Genomic DNA, 15,212 nt, shown 5'->3' with positions numbered 1-15,212 from the left:
TACCTGAGACTGGGTAATTTAAAAATAAAGGAAGTTTATTTGGTTCATAGTTCTGCAGGCTGTACATGAAGCACAGTGCTGGCATCTACTCCTGGTGAGGGCCTCAGAGAGCTTCCAGTCATGGCAGAAGGTGAAGGGGGAGCTAGTGTGTCACATGGCAAGAGAGGGAGCAAGAGAGAGAGGGATGAGGTGCCAGGCTCTTTTAAACAACCAGATCTCATGTGAACTCATAAAGTAGGAACACATTCCCACGAGGACAGCACCAAGCCGTTCATGAGGGATCCTGCCCCATGACCCTTCTCCCACGAGGCCCACCTCCAACACTGGAGCCACATTTCAACATGAGATTTGAAGGGGACCAACATCCAAACCATATTACTCTATTTTTGCTAATGTAAAGCAACAGGAAACAATTCTTGTTTCCAGTCACTTCAAAACACTCCTTTTCCCAACTGATCCTATATTTTGATGCTTTTTAATGGGGGGGGGGGGGTTTATATGTGTTTTTTCTTCCTTTTTTAAAAATTATGTTTCTTGATCTTTTTATTAGCATGGATATATAGAAATTAACGCTTGTCACACTTAAAAAAACATTTTATGTGGCAGTATTTTTAATTTGTTAAATTTGGAGTACATTGTAATATATTTTATATTTTAGATCTTCATCCAGTAACAGAATCTTTACACTAAAAAATGAAGTTTTAAAAGTACCTTTCTGGTTTGTGCTTGGAGTAGATTCTGCCTCTACTACAAATGCTTTCTGAATAAGCTTTCTATCCAAGACACTTTTAAAGTTGTTTTGACTTACTAGGCTAATGGGCAGAAGATGAGAGAAGGCAAATTGGAAGGGAAAAAAACAAAGGGTAACTGAAAAAAAGAAAGTTCACAATATATCATTTTAGTTTTCTGGAAAAGCAAGTTCAAAAATTAAAGATATCATTTGTGTATTTTCCTTTTTTTTTTTTTAAATTTAGCATAGTGCCCAAGTCCAGCATTATTTTTGATTCTACAGTGTATTTAGAATGCACTTAGCTCAAAAGCACCTTTAATACAATAGATCCCAAATGCTTTCTTTTAAAATGCAGCCCAGGTTTTCTAAAACTGAAATGCATATGCAACTCATTTGTAGGACTGAGCATACATCTTACAGCACACACACTGGCATTAAATTGAAACCTGAATGATGAGAAGTCATTTGTGTGGGCAGGAAGCCAAATCGTTCCTGGAGTCCTACATGCAGGCAATAACTTACATCGACAGGTAGAAAACATGTTATGTGCTTTTGGTACAATGATGCCAAAAACTCAGCAATGACTCATAATTCAGCTATCATTTAAAAATGTTCAAAAACATGAAAAAAATGGATGAAAACTTGCTCTTGTCTAAATTTGAAGGCAAGGGAGTCCTTGGCACTCGACAAGGTGAATCATGAACAGAATCAGTGATTGATAGATAGATAGACAGACAGACAGACAGACAGACAACATTATGTTTTGAGTTTCCTCTCCTTATTTCTATTACCATAAGGGACCTGAAAGAAGAATTAATGGCATCTGTTTTTCCTGTTCATTTTTTCATTTAAGATAAGTGTCTTTTACCCTCTCCATTTTTATCATTGTGATTGGCTTTATCATTTTTCATTATCTCCTCTTTATTTCCCAGGAAATTGTCAATTATGAGCTTAAAGAATATAAGTCACTTCTCTTAAAATTAGTGGTATCTATGTTTTCTGAGCCACCTGCTAGGAGCAAGATGGATAGATTAAATAAAGGAACAAACCAGAGTCAGTGACCTGCCCTATCCTAGAAAAATCAAAATTCCAAGGCAGTCTCCATCAAGATCACTGTAGATTTATAGTGAATACCACTTTTCTAGGGCCAAATTATTGAATTTCCCTGAATAACAGGGAGTAACATGATTTTTTCCCCTTAAACTTGTCCCACTCAGAAAAATCTTTTATACATATAATTTGGGGTGGAGGGGGGGCAAAAAAAAATTTTCAACCCTTGCTCTAGGTAACCAATAAGAAATGAACAAGAGTAGTCACTACACACACCTAGAATGACCTTATCTACAAGTGCCTTCAAATGTGACAGCTGTTTTCCATCCAAACACACTACAAGGATGCACTATTACTCCCAAGTAACCACACACATCAAATGGTCATCCTGCTGAGGTCTGGGTTCCAGCGTACATGGCAAAGTGAGATCAGGCGGGTTCCATCTTGTTGACATAACATGCCTCAGCTGCTGGTGTCAGGAAGCTGCCGGTGTCGAGAGCTGTTCCTCCCCGAAGCAGGGCTCAAAATGTCTGAGTTTTGAGGACAGAGGATCTCACTGGTGTGTCTTTGGCAGTGCTCACATCAGCTCTCACAGGACTAGAGGAAAGTTTAAATCTTTAATTCTGAAGAGTCTCAAGCAATGACATTACAAGTTTCAACAGGTGGTACTATTCAAATACTCACATAAAGTGCTTCTTTTGCCATTAAAACCTAACTCGTAATCTCTGGAGTAAAATGGTGCACTGTTTTTAAAATCCTGGAGTGGATCATTCCTTTAACTAGGACAAAGAGTGATTTTTGTCTGATCCAGGATGGGAAGGCCATTGAATAATTTTGGTAAACAGTGACTTGTGAATAAGTAAAAACATGAGCAACAGATGTTACTCAATGATCATTGCTGGCTGGGTTTAACTGTCCTCTACAAAATGTCTGTGAATATGAAAATTACACAGTGAAAATTATCTTCATCATCTGAAGCGTGTGAAAGGCATAAAACTGTATTTATGTTTCAGCACTTCTCTCGGTACCTAGACTACTTCCAGGTACAGAGCAGGCTCCTGAATATTTGGTGAAGGAATAACTGAAGCGCAGAATGAATTCTTTTGGCTCATAATCAGCTCTTTTAGATACAAAGTACTTTAGTAACATGTGTTGGTTCTCTGAAGTTTATGCAAGCCCAATTCATTCGCAAATGTTTGTAGTATACCAGGAAATGGTATCCAATGACCTCCAAAATCCTTACAACCTTACCTACCAAAAAATATTTTACACGGTGTCAAAAATTGATCTCTAGAGCAAGAAACCCACTTGCTGTCTATATATGTTGCCAAGTAGTTAAATGAGACAGGTACCATTTATAACAGGGTTTTAGGCAAACTTATTTCAAAGGAATATTGAAACCTGGATGGTTCTTTCACTTATATAAGAATACAGTTTCCCTTCTTTTCTCCCCTTCTTTCTCTAGTTATGTATATTTACTTTGTTTTTCTCCTTTCTGTTAGCACTTCTGACAACAGTTCTATTCACCCTACTGATCATCTTTTTCATAAGAAATACCTTAAAAGTTTTGTTGTTAAGGTAAGATAATTAACAGCAGAATCACTTCAGTGCCTTTTGAATGAATAATTCTTGCTAATTCACATTGTAATACTACTCTACCTAGTCTTTTACCATCACTTTATGGAGAACTATTATAAATTAACTAGCTTAATCACACAACACGTCAATTGGGTCTAAAGGCAAATACTGTTTTTGTACATTGAGGTGTATCTATAGCTTTTGTCTACAACTACTCTGCCACACCTGACACCAAAGGGCCACCAGGAGACCCAAGTAGAAACTGTGCCATGGAGAAAAGGAGATGGATACATTTACTGGCTACTCTCAAGCTCTTTTGCTTGCACTCCATTAAGGGTTAAACATACTAAACGTGCCATTTTTTCTTCTTTGTCAAGTCTCTCAAAATATATTGACTGGGTTCCTGTGCCCAGGACTAAGGAGGAGTTGTGGGAGACCAAGAAAGTCTATATGGTCTATCTTTAAGACACTTATAATCAAAATGAGATGAGAGTAATGAACAAGAGATACCTCAAACAATTTTATGTGTGTGTGTATATATATGATGGAGTATAATCCAATGACATAATTAAGACTGGCTAAATGATTAATGGGATCCAAGGCAAAATGAAAATGATGGACACTTTGTCCAAAAATTAAGAATTTCAAGTCGATGACAGAAGAGCATTAAATCCAGTCACTTGATGAATTTAACCAGTAGCTCAACCAGTAGATGAAAGAGTCTGGAAGGTCCAAGAACCTTTCACTCATTTGTCTGGTGGGAGGGCTGAAAAGCTGGACTCAGCTGGAACTGTAGCCTAGAAAGTCTGCAGACACCTCCAGCACAGCACCTCAAGACAGTTGAAATTGACAAGGTGGCTCAAACTCCAAAAGTAAGGGAGCTACATGACCTTTTTCCTGCAATGGCACAGTTTGGAAGAATACCAATAAGTTCGTAATGAAACACTGATTAAACATGAACCTTGAATGCTGGTTGTATAAAAAAAATTTTTGTATAATGAAGTACCACTTAGGAAAAAATTCAGGAGCTAAAACATGGCCAAGAACAGCAAATGACAAATCTATACTTTGTCCCAAACAACAATTTTTCTGTGGCTGTATTGTGCCCTGGTCACCCAATGAGGTACAACTCTTACAGAGACTCTCAAACACTAATATATTATATGATGGGTATGTATGAGTGCTAATGAGAGGAACTACATAGTGGTTAACCGTGCAATATCCTGGGTTTATACCACAGCTCTGCCACTTACTGCATGTCTGTTAGCAACATATGTAAACTCCTGTGCCTCATTTTCATTATAGTAGTACCCATCTCATATAATTTTGTGAAAATTAAAGGATATAATACTTCTGGCTCATGGAAAGCACTATTATTGTTAATGCTATTATTTTATTTATTGATTGATTTTTGAGACAGTCTCGCTCTGTTGCTCAGACTGGAGTGCAGTGGTGCAATCTCAGCTCACTGCAACCTCTGCCTCCTGGATTCAAGCAATTCTCCTGCCTCAACTTCCTGAGTAGCTGGGATTACAGGCATGCGCCACCACGCCTGGCTAATTTTTGTATTTTTACTAGAGATGGGTTTCACCATGTTGGTCAGGCTGGTCTCAAACTCCTGACCTCATGATCCACCCGCCTCGGCCTCCCAAAGTGCTGGGATTACAGGCGTGAGCCACTGCGCCCAGCCTGTTACTGCTATTATTACAGGCACAGAGCTGGGGGAAGAATTCACTATCTTGGATAGAGGAAGAGAAACAAAATCAAGGAAATTGACAGAAATGTGGACTTAAATTGATTAGAGGTTTGCCAAGTGAGCAAGACATTATTTAGGGACAGAGAGCAACATTGTTATAACCAGAACTTTACAGACCTAATTTATTCAAAGGCACTTCAAAAGTGATATATAAACATGTTAATAAAATTTTTACAAATTACAAGAAAAAATCATGTCAAGTTAATTTCAAAGTCGAAAAAAAAATTGAGAGAGACTACTTCATTATCTTTTATAAGCCCTGGCTCCTTTGATGGGAAAATGTTGAGCCTTTTCAAAGGCAAGGACCAGGTGTTGGTTGTCTTTATATTTGTTGAATAAAATTAGTGTGAACTTCATATTTTTTTAGCCATGTCCCGACAACATGCTTCCTGCCAGTTGTAAGCAGGACTCACTTGCAGAATTCATCCTGCAGTGACTCTTTCCTACTCAACTAATAATTCGGAGCACCATGTGTTGGGACAATCATTCACTGAGGCTCAGGGAACAATCTCTACACTATTATTTACTGAAAATTCTGATTGATGACATTTTTGACTGAGTCAGGCAAATCTACGTATTCAAGGGAACAGACTGGGAAAGTTATTGGACAAAGTCTTTAGAGACCAGATATTGGCTGACTTTATAAAGCACTGTGCAATGCAGGAATTTATCATAAGGTAAAAGCATTTCTTTTTCTCAGATAGACAGAACCAAGGAATATTTTCTTATTCCAAGGGGTATTTTGGCCTTAGAAAGAGGAATTTATCAAATCAGCTGGTGGACAGCACATTCTAATACAATGGGTTCCATGAAACAGAGGATTCTGACAGATTCATTTGTTTCTGCTTCAGCAGATAGCATTCCCCAGCTTCCCAACTACTTGTCACACAGGGGTTGGTGTTCTAGAATAAATGCAGATTACTTTCACATACTCTGAATTTGAAAACAACTTGTCTAGCGTAGAATGAAAAGTTCTATTTCTTATTCTTATATCTCTTTTTCAGATTTTAGGTCTTAGAAGTTTTCTTAATAATGGATCCATTGAAAACTGGCATAAACAAGGATGCTCTCTCTCACTACTGTTATTCAACATAATACTGGAAGTTCTGGCCAGGGCAATCAGATAAGAAAAAGAAATAAAGGACATTTGAATAGGAAGAGAGGAAGTCAAACTGTCTCTGTTTGCAGATTACATGATCCTATATCTAGAAAACCCCATCGTCTCAGCCCAAAAGCTCCTTAAGCTGATAAGCAACTTCAGCAAAGTCTCAGGATACCCAATCAATGTGCAAAATCACAAGCATTCCTATACACCAACAACAGATAAGCAGAGAGCCAAATCATGAACTCCCTTTCACAATTGCTAAAAAGAGAACATAATACCCATGAATACAGCTAACAAGGGAAGTGAAGGACCTCTTCAAGGAGAACTACAAACCACTGCTCAAGGAAATCAGAGAGGACACAAATAAATGGAAAAATATTTCATGCTCCTGGATAGGAAGAATCAATGTCATAAAAATGGTTATAAAGCCAACGTAATTTATAGATTCAATGCAATTCCCATTAAACTACCATTGACATTCTTCACAGAATTAGAAAAAACTACTTTAAAATTCATATGGAACCAAAAAACAACCCATATAGCCAAGACAATCCTAAGCAAAAAGAACAAAACTGGAATTATTACACTACCCATCTTCAAACTATACTACAAAGGCTACAGTAACCAAAACAGCATGTTACTGGTACAAAAACAGACACATAGACCAATGGAACAGAATAGAGATCTCAGAAATAAGATTGCACATTTATGACCATCTGATCTTTGACAAACCTGACAAAAACAAGCAATGGGAGAAGGATTCCCTATTTAATAAGTAGTGCTGTGCTGGGAAAACTGGCTAGACATATGCAGAAAATGGAAACTGAACCCCTTCCTTACACCTTATACAATTAACTCAAGATGGATTAAAGACTTTAATGTAAAACCCCAAACTATAAAGACCCTAGAAGAACACCTAGGCAATAACATTCAGGACACAGGCATGGGCAAAGATTTTATTACAAAAACATCAAAAGCAAAAGCTGACAAATGAAATCTCATTAAACTAAAGAACTGCACGGCAAAAGAAACCATCATCAGTGTGAACAGACAACCTACAGATTGGAGGAAAATTTTTGCAATATCTATCTGACAAAGCTCTAATACCCAGAATCTACAAGGAACTTAAATATACAAGAAAACAAAAACCCCATTAAAAAGTGAGCAAAGGACATAAACAGATACTTCTCAGAAGAAGACATTTATATGGCCAATAAACAAATGAAAACAAGCTCAACACCACTGATCATTAGAGAAATGCAAATCAGAACTACAATAAGATACCATCTCATGCCAGTCAGATTGGTGATTACTAAAATTTCAAGAAAAAACAGATGCTAATGAGGCTATGGAGAAATAGGAACACTTTTACACTTTTGGTGGGAATGTAGATTAAACCATTGTGGAAGACAGTGTGATGATTCCTGAAAGACCTAGAATCAGAAATACCATTTGACCCAGCAATCCCATTACTGGGTACATACCCAAAGGAATATAAATCATTCTATTATAAAGATACATGCATGAGTATGTTCATTGCCACACTATTCACAATTGCAAAGACATGGAATCAACGCAAATGCCCATCAGTGATAGACTGGATAAAGAAAATGTGGTACATATACACCATGGAATACTATACAGTCATAAAAAGAAATGAGATCATGTCCTTGGCAGGGACATGGATGGAACTGGAAGCCATTATCCTCAGCAAACTAACATAGGAACAGAAAGCCAAACACCACATATTCTCACTTACAAGTGGGAGCTAAACAATGAATACACGTGGACACACTGCAGGGGAAAAACACATACTGGGACCTGTCTCGTGGGGTGGGAGGATGGAGAGCATCAGGATAAATAGCTAATGTATGCTGGGCTTAAAACCTAGGTGATGGGTTGATAGGTGCAGGAAACCACCATGGCACACATTTACCTGTGTAACAAACCTGCACATCCTGCACATGTATCCCGGAACTTAAAATGAAATATCTAAAAAATAAATTTCAATTTTTAGGGTCTGAAGGACGTTGGCCCTCTTCTCATAGCTCCACCAGGCAGCACCCCAATGGGGAATCTGTGTGGGGCTGTGCACCCCACATTTTCCTTCTGTACTGCCCTTTGTAGCACCCCCTCCCATCTCAGACCCAGAGGCCTAGGAGATTTCAATTCTGAAATCAAGATCTGTGTAGTGAAGCAAATACAGCTCACTGCAGCCTTAACATTATGGGCTCAAGCAATCTTCCCACCTCAGCCTCTCAATAGCTGGGATCACAAGTGCATGTCAATATGCCTGGCTAATTTTAATTTTTTTTTAATAGAGATGGTGATATGGTTTGGCTATGTGTCCCCACCAAAATCTCATCTTGTAGCTCCCATAATTCCCACATGTTGTGGGAAGGACCCATAAGAAGATAATTAAATCATGGAGGCAGTTTCCCCATACTGTTCTCAGGGTAGTGGGTAAGTCTCAGGAGATCTGATGGTTTTATAAGGGGAAACCCATATTGCTTCTCTTTCATTCTCTGTTGCCACTGCTGTGTAAGAAGTGCCTTTTGCCTTCCATCATAATTGTGAGGACTCGCTAGTCACAGTCACGTGGAACTGTAAGTCCATTAAACCTATTTTTCTTCCCAGTCTGGAGAATATCTCAAGAGAGATGATTTAGGGTATGTGGTGGAAGAAATTTCTAAGCAGCAAAGCATTCAAGACGTGACTTGAGTACTATTAAAGGCATTCAGTTTTAAAATGGAAACAGTATAAAAGTTTGGAAAATTTACAATTGGACAATGCGATAGAAAAGAAAATCCCATTTTCTGAAGAGAAATTCAAGCAAGTTGCTGAAATTTGCATAAATAATGTGGAGCTGAATGTTAATCACCAAGATAATGGAGAAAATGTCTCCAAGACATGTCAGAGACCTTTGCAGCAGCCCCTCCCATCTCAGACCTGGAGGCCGAGCAGGAAAAAATGGTTTGGTGGGCTGGGCCCAGGGCCCCTCTGCTGTGTGCAGTCTAGGGACTTGGTGCCCTGCATCCCAGCTACTCCAGCCATAACTAAAATGGGCCAAGGTACAGCTCAGACTGTTGATTCAGAGGGTACAAATCCCAAGCCTTGGCAGCTTCTACGTTGTGTTGAGCCTGCAGGTGCACAGAGTCAGAAATTGAGGTTTGGGAACCTCCGCCTAGATTTCAGAGGATGTATGGAAATTCCTGAATGTCCAGACAAAAGTTTGCTACAGAGGTTGGGTGCTCAAGGAGAACCTCTGCTAGGGCAGTACAGAAGGAAAATGTGGGGTGCACACCTCCACACAAAGTCCCCACTGGGGCGCTGCCTAGTGGAGCTGTGAGAAGAGAGTCAACGTTCTTCAGAGCCTAGAATGGTAGATCCACTGACAGCTTGCTCCACGTGCCTGGAAAGGGTGCAGACACTCAATGCCAGCCTGTGAAAGCAGCTGGGAGACAAGCTGTACCCTGCAAAGCCATAGGGGTGAAGCTGCCCAAGGCCATGTAAACCCACCTCTCACATCAGCATGATCTGCATGTGAGACATGGAGTAGAAGGAGATCATTCTGGAGCTTAAGACATGAGTGCCCTGCTGGATTTTGGACTTGCATGGGGCCTGTATCTCCATTGTTTTGGCCAAATTCTCCCATTTGGAAGGGTTGTATTTACCCAATGCCTATACCCTCGTTGTATCTAGAAAGTAACTAACTTGCTTTTGATTTTACAGGCTCATAGGTGGAAGGGACTTGCCTTGTCTCAGATGAGACTTTGGACTGTGGACTTTAGAGTTAATGTAGAAATGAGTTAAGCCTTTGGGGGACTGTTGGGAAGACATGATTGGTTTTGAAATGTGAAGACGTAAGATTTGAGAGGGGCAGGCACAGAATATGGTTTGGCTCTGTGTCTCCACCCAAATCTCATCTTGTAGCTCCCATAATTCCCACATGTTGTGGGAGGGACCTGGTAGGAGATAATTAAATCATGGAGGCTGTTTCCCCCATACTGTTCTCATGGTAGTGAATAAGTCTCATGAAATCTGATGATTTAATAAGGGGTTACTACTTTTGCTTCTCTCACATTCTTTCTTGCCACCGCCATGTAAGAAGTACCTTTTGCCTTCTGCTGTGATTGTGAGGCCTTCCCAGCCACATGGAACTGTAAGTCCATTAAACCTATTTTTCTTCCCAGACTCGTATCAGCAGCATGAAAATGGACTAATACAGATGGGGTTTAACCATGTTGCCTAGGCTTGTCTCAAACTCCTGAGCTCAAGTAATCCCTCTGGCTCAGCCTCCTAAAGTGCTGGGATTATAGGTGTGAGCCAACACTCCCAGCTGCACTGCAAAATATCTTCTAATTTCCCTTTTGGTATCTTCTGTGACTCACTGTTATTTAAAACCATATTGTTTCATTTTCATATTATTTGTTCATTTTCCAAATTTGTTATAGATTCCTAATTTTTTTCATTTTGGGATTCATGAACATACTTTATGTTATTTTAATCTTTTTTAATTTATTGAGGTTTATTTTATGGTCTACTACATGATCTATCCTGAAAATTGTTCCATGTGCACTTGAGAAGAATGTGTATTCTGCTGTGGTTGGTTAGAATGTTCTGTAGATGTCTGTTAGTTCTAGGTGATGTATACTGTCATTTAAGACTTCTATTTCCTTGTTGATCTGTTGTCTAGTTGCTTTATCTAGTATTGAAAGTGGATATTGAAATCTCCAACTATTATTATTATCTGTTTCTCCATTTATTGCTGTTGGTTATGACTTCATGCACTTGGTGTTCTGTTCTAAGGTACATATATACTTTTAATTGTTAAATCTTTCTGATGTGCTGAACCATTTATCATTTTAAAAAGTCACTATCTCTAGTAATTTTGTTTTGTTTTAAAGTCTATTATGTCTGATATTAGTAGAGCCACTTTATCTGTTTAGTGGTTGCTATTTGCATGATTATCTTTTTTCATCCTTTTACTTTCAAATTTGTGTATCTTTGCATCTAAAATATATCTTCTATAGAGAACATGCAGTTGGTCTTTTTTAAATTAAGTGTGACAATTTTGCCTTTCAATTGATTGCTTAAACTATTCACTTGTAATGTTCTTATTGATGAAATGGGATTTAAGAGTGCCGTTTTACTTTTCATTTTCAGTTTTGTGTCCTTTTTCTTTATTTTCACTTTACACTAAGAAGGGATATTTACATTAAGTGAATATGTTCTAAAGTAGTATTTTAATTTCTTTAATTATCTTCTCACTTCAGGCATACCTCAGAAATATTGCATTTTCTGTTCCAGTACACCACAAGAAAGCAAGTATTGAAATAATGCAAGTAACACTTTTTTTGTTTGTTTCCCAGTGCATATAAAATTTATGTTTGACTGGGTGTGGGGGCTCACGCCTGTAACCTCCACACTTTCAGAGGCTAAGGTGGGCAGATCACCTGAGGTCAGGAGTTTGAGACCAGCCTGACCAATATGGAGAAACCCCGTCTCTACTACAAATACAAAATTAGTTGGGCGTGGTGGTGCATGTCTGTGATCCCAGCTACTTGGGAGGCTGAGGCACAAGAATCACTTGAACCCAGGAGGCGGAGGTTGTAGTGAGCCGAGATTGTGCCATTGCACTCCAGTCTGGACAACAAGAGCAAAACTCTGTCTCAAACAAACCAACAAAAAGTTATATTTATACTATAATATATTAAATGTGTAATAGCATTATGTCTAAAAGATGTATATAACTTAGTTTTAAAATACTTTATTACTAACAAATGCTAATAATTATCTGAGCTTTCAGAGAGTTGAAAGATCACCACCTTTTGCTGGTGGAGAGTTGTGATCTTTCTGCTGATTCTCAGTGTTGATGGCCGTTCACTAGTCAAGGTGGTAGTTGTTGAAAATTGAGGTGGCTGTTCAATTTCTCGAAGTAAGACAACAATGAAATTTGCCACATCAATAGACTCTTCCTTTCATGAAAGATGCTGTCTGACAGCATTTTACCCACAGTAGAACTTCTGTCAAAATTGCAGTCAATCTTCTCAAACCCTGTCACTGCTTTATCAACTAAGATTGTGTAATATTCTAAATCCTTTCATTTCAACAATGTTCACAGCATCTTCACCAGGAGTAGGCCTCCATCTCAAAACACTACTTTCTTTGATCATCTATAAGAAGGAACGCTTCAGCCATTCAAATTTTATCATGAGATTATAGCAATTCAGTCACATCTTCAGGCTCTACTTCTAATTCTAGTTCTCTTGCTATTTCTACCACATCTGCAGTGACTTCCTCCACTGAAGACTTGAACCTTTCAAAGTCATCCATTAGGGTTGGAATCAACTTCTTCTAAACTGCTGGTAATGTTGATATTTTGACCTCCTGCCATGAATCACAAATGTTCTTAATGGCATCTAGAATGAATCCTTTCCAAAAGGTTTTCAATGTACTTTGCTCAGATCCATCAGAGGAATCACTATTTATGGCAGCTGTAGCCTTACAAAATGTATTTCTTAAGTAATAAGATCTGAAAGTCAAAATGACTGCTTGATTCATGGGCCGCAGAATGAATGCTGTTAGCAGACATGAAAACTACATTAATCTGTACGTCTTCATCAAAGCTCTTGGATGACTAGGTGCATTGCCAATGAGCAGTTTTATTTTGAAAGGAATCTTTTTTGTCTGAGCAGTAGGTCTCGGTAGTGGGCTTAAAATATTCAGTAAGGCTGGGTGCAGTGACTCACACCTGTAATCCCAGCACTTTGGGAGGCCGAGGTGGGCAGTTTGCTTGAGCCTAGAAGTTCGAGACTAGCCTGGGCAACATGGCAAAGCCCTCTCTCTTTAAAACACAAATACAAAAATTAGCTGGGCATGGTGGCAGGTACCTGTAGTCCCAGCTTCTTGGGAGGCTGATTATCACTTAAGCCCAGGAAGTTGAGACTGAAGTGAGCTGTGATCATACCACTGTACTCTAGCCTGGGCAACAGAGCAAGACCCTAGCTCAAAAATAAAATTCAGCAAATCATGCTGTAAATAGTTGTGTTGTAATCCAGGCTTTGTTGTTCTACTTATACAACATAAGCAGAGTACATTCAGCATAATTTTTAAGTGCCTTTCAATTTTCAAAATAGTAAATGAGCATGGGCTTCCACCTAAAGTCACCAGCTGCATTATCCCCTAACAAGAGATCCAGGCTGTTTTTTTAAACTTTCTTTTTAATTTTTTATTTTTGTGGGTATGCAATAGGTGTATATGTTTATAAGTTACATATAATATTTTGATACAGGCATGCAATGCATAATCATCACATCAGGGTAAATGGGGTATCCATCACCTCAAGCATTTATCCTTCATGTTACAAACCAATTATACTCTTATTTTAAAATGTACAATTTTTTTTACTGTAGTCACCCTATTGTGCTATAAAATACTAGGTCTTCTTTATGCTTTCTCCTTTTTTGTACCCAATAACCCTCCCCACTTCCCCCCAAACCCTTACAGCCTGTTTTTAATTTTTTTATTATACTTTAAGTTCTAGGGTACATGTGCACAACATGCAGGTTTGTTACATATGTATACATGTGCCATGTTGGTTTGCTGCACCCATTAACTTGTCATTTACATTAGGTATTTCTCCTAATGCTATCCCTCCCCCAACCTCCCACCCCATGACAGGCCCTGTTATGTGATGTTCCCCTCCCTGTGTCCATGTGTTCTCATTGCTCAATTCACACCTATGAGTGAGAACATGCAGTGTTTGGTTTTCTGTCCTTGCGATAGTTTCTCAGAATGATGGTTTCCAGCTTCATCCATGTCTCTGCAAAGGACATAAACTCATCCTTTTTTATGATAGCCTGTTTTTGGAAGCTTCAAAGTCAGGCATTGACTTCCTATATAACATTTTCCAATATAAGGCTGTGTCATCTACACTGAAAATTTATTGTTTAGTGTAGCCACCCTCATTCAATGATCTTAGCTAGATTTTCTGGATAACTTGCTGCAGCTTCTATATTAGCACTTGCTGCTTCATCTTGCACTTTTATCTTTTTTTTTTCCCCCCCCTTCCTTTTTGAGATGCAGTTTTACTCTTGTTGCCCAGGCTGGAGTGCAATAAGCACAATTTTGACTCACTGCAACCTCCGCCTCCCAGGTTCAAGCAATTCTCCTGCCTCAGCCTCCCAAGTAGCTGGGATTACAGATGCATGTCACCATGCCTGGCTAATTTTGTATTTTTAGTAGAGATGGGGTTTCGCCATGTTGACCAGGCTGGTTTTGAACCCCTGACCTCAGATGATCCACCCACCTCCCAAAGTGCTAGGATTACAGGCGTGAGTCACCATGCCTGGCCGCACTTTTATCTTCTGGAGAGGATCTCTTTCCTTAAGCCTCGTGAACCAACTTCTGCTAGCTTCAAACTATTCTCGTGCAACTTTCTGGCTTCTCTCCTTCATAGAATTAAAGAAGGTTAATACCTTACACTGGATTAGGCGTTGGCTTAAGGGGATACTGTAGCTGGTTTGAACTTCTGTCCAGACCACTCTAACTTTTCCCATATTAGCAGTAGACTGTTTTGTTTTGTTATCATTCATGTGTTTGCTGGAGTAGCACTTTACTTCCTGCAATAATTTTTCCTTTGCATTCACAACTTGACTAACTAATGCAAGAGGTCTAGCTTTCAGCTTATCTTGGCTTTGGACATAACTTCCTCACTAAGCTTCAACATTTCTGTTTTGTGGTTTAATGTGAGATATATATGATTTCCTTTCACTTGACTACTTAGAGGCCTGTGTAGGAATATTAATTGGCCTAATTTCAATAGTTTGTATCTCAGGGAATAGGGGGGCCTGGGGGGAGAGAGAGAGATGGAGGAATGGCTGGTCAGTGGAACTGTCAGAGCACACACAATATTTGTTGGTTAAATTTGCCTTTTTATTTGGGTGTGGGTTTGTGGTGCCCCCAAACAATTACAATAGTAATACAAAGAT

This window comes from Chlorocebus sabaeus, chromosome 10 (assembly GCF_047675955.1).
Source record: "Chlorocebus sabaeus isolate Y175 chromosome 10, mChlSab1.0.hap1, whole genome shotgun sequence".
Lineage (NCBI taxonomy): Eukaryota > Metazoa > Chordata > Mammalia > Primates > Cercopithecidae > Chlorocebus > Chlorocebus sabaeus.
This window is presented reverse-complemented; position numbering follows the sequence as displayed.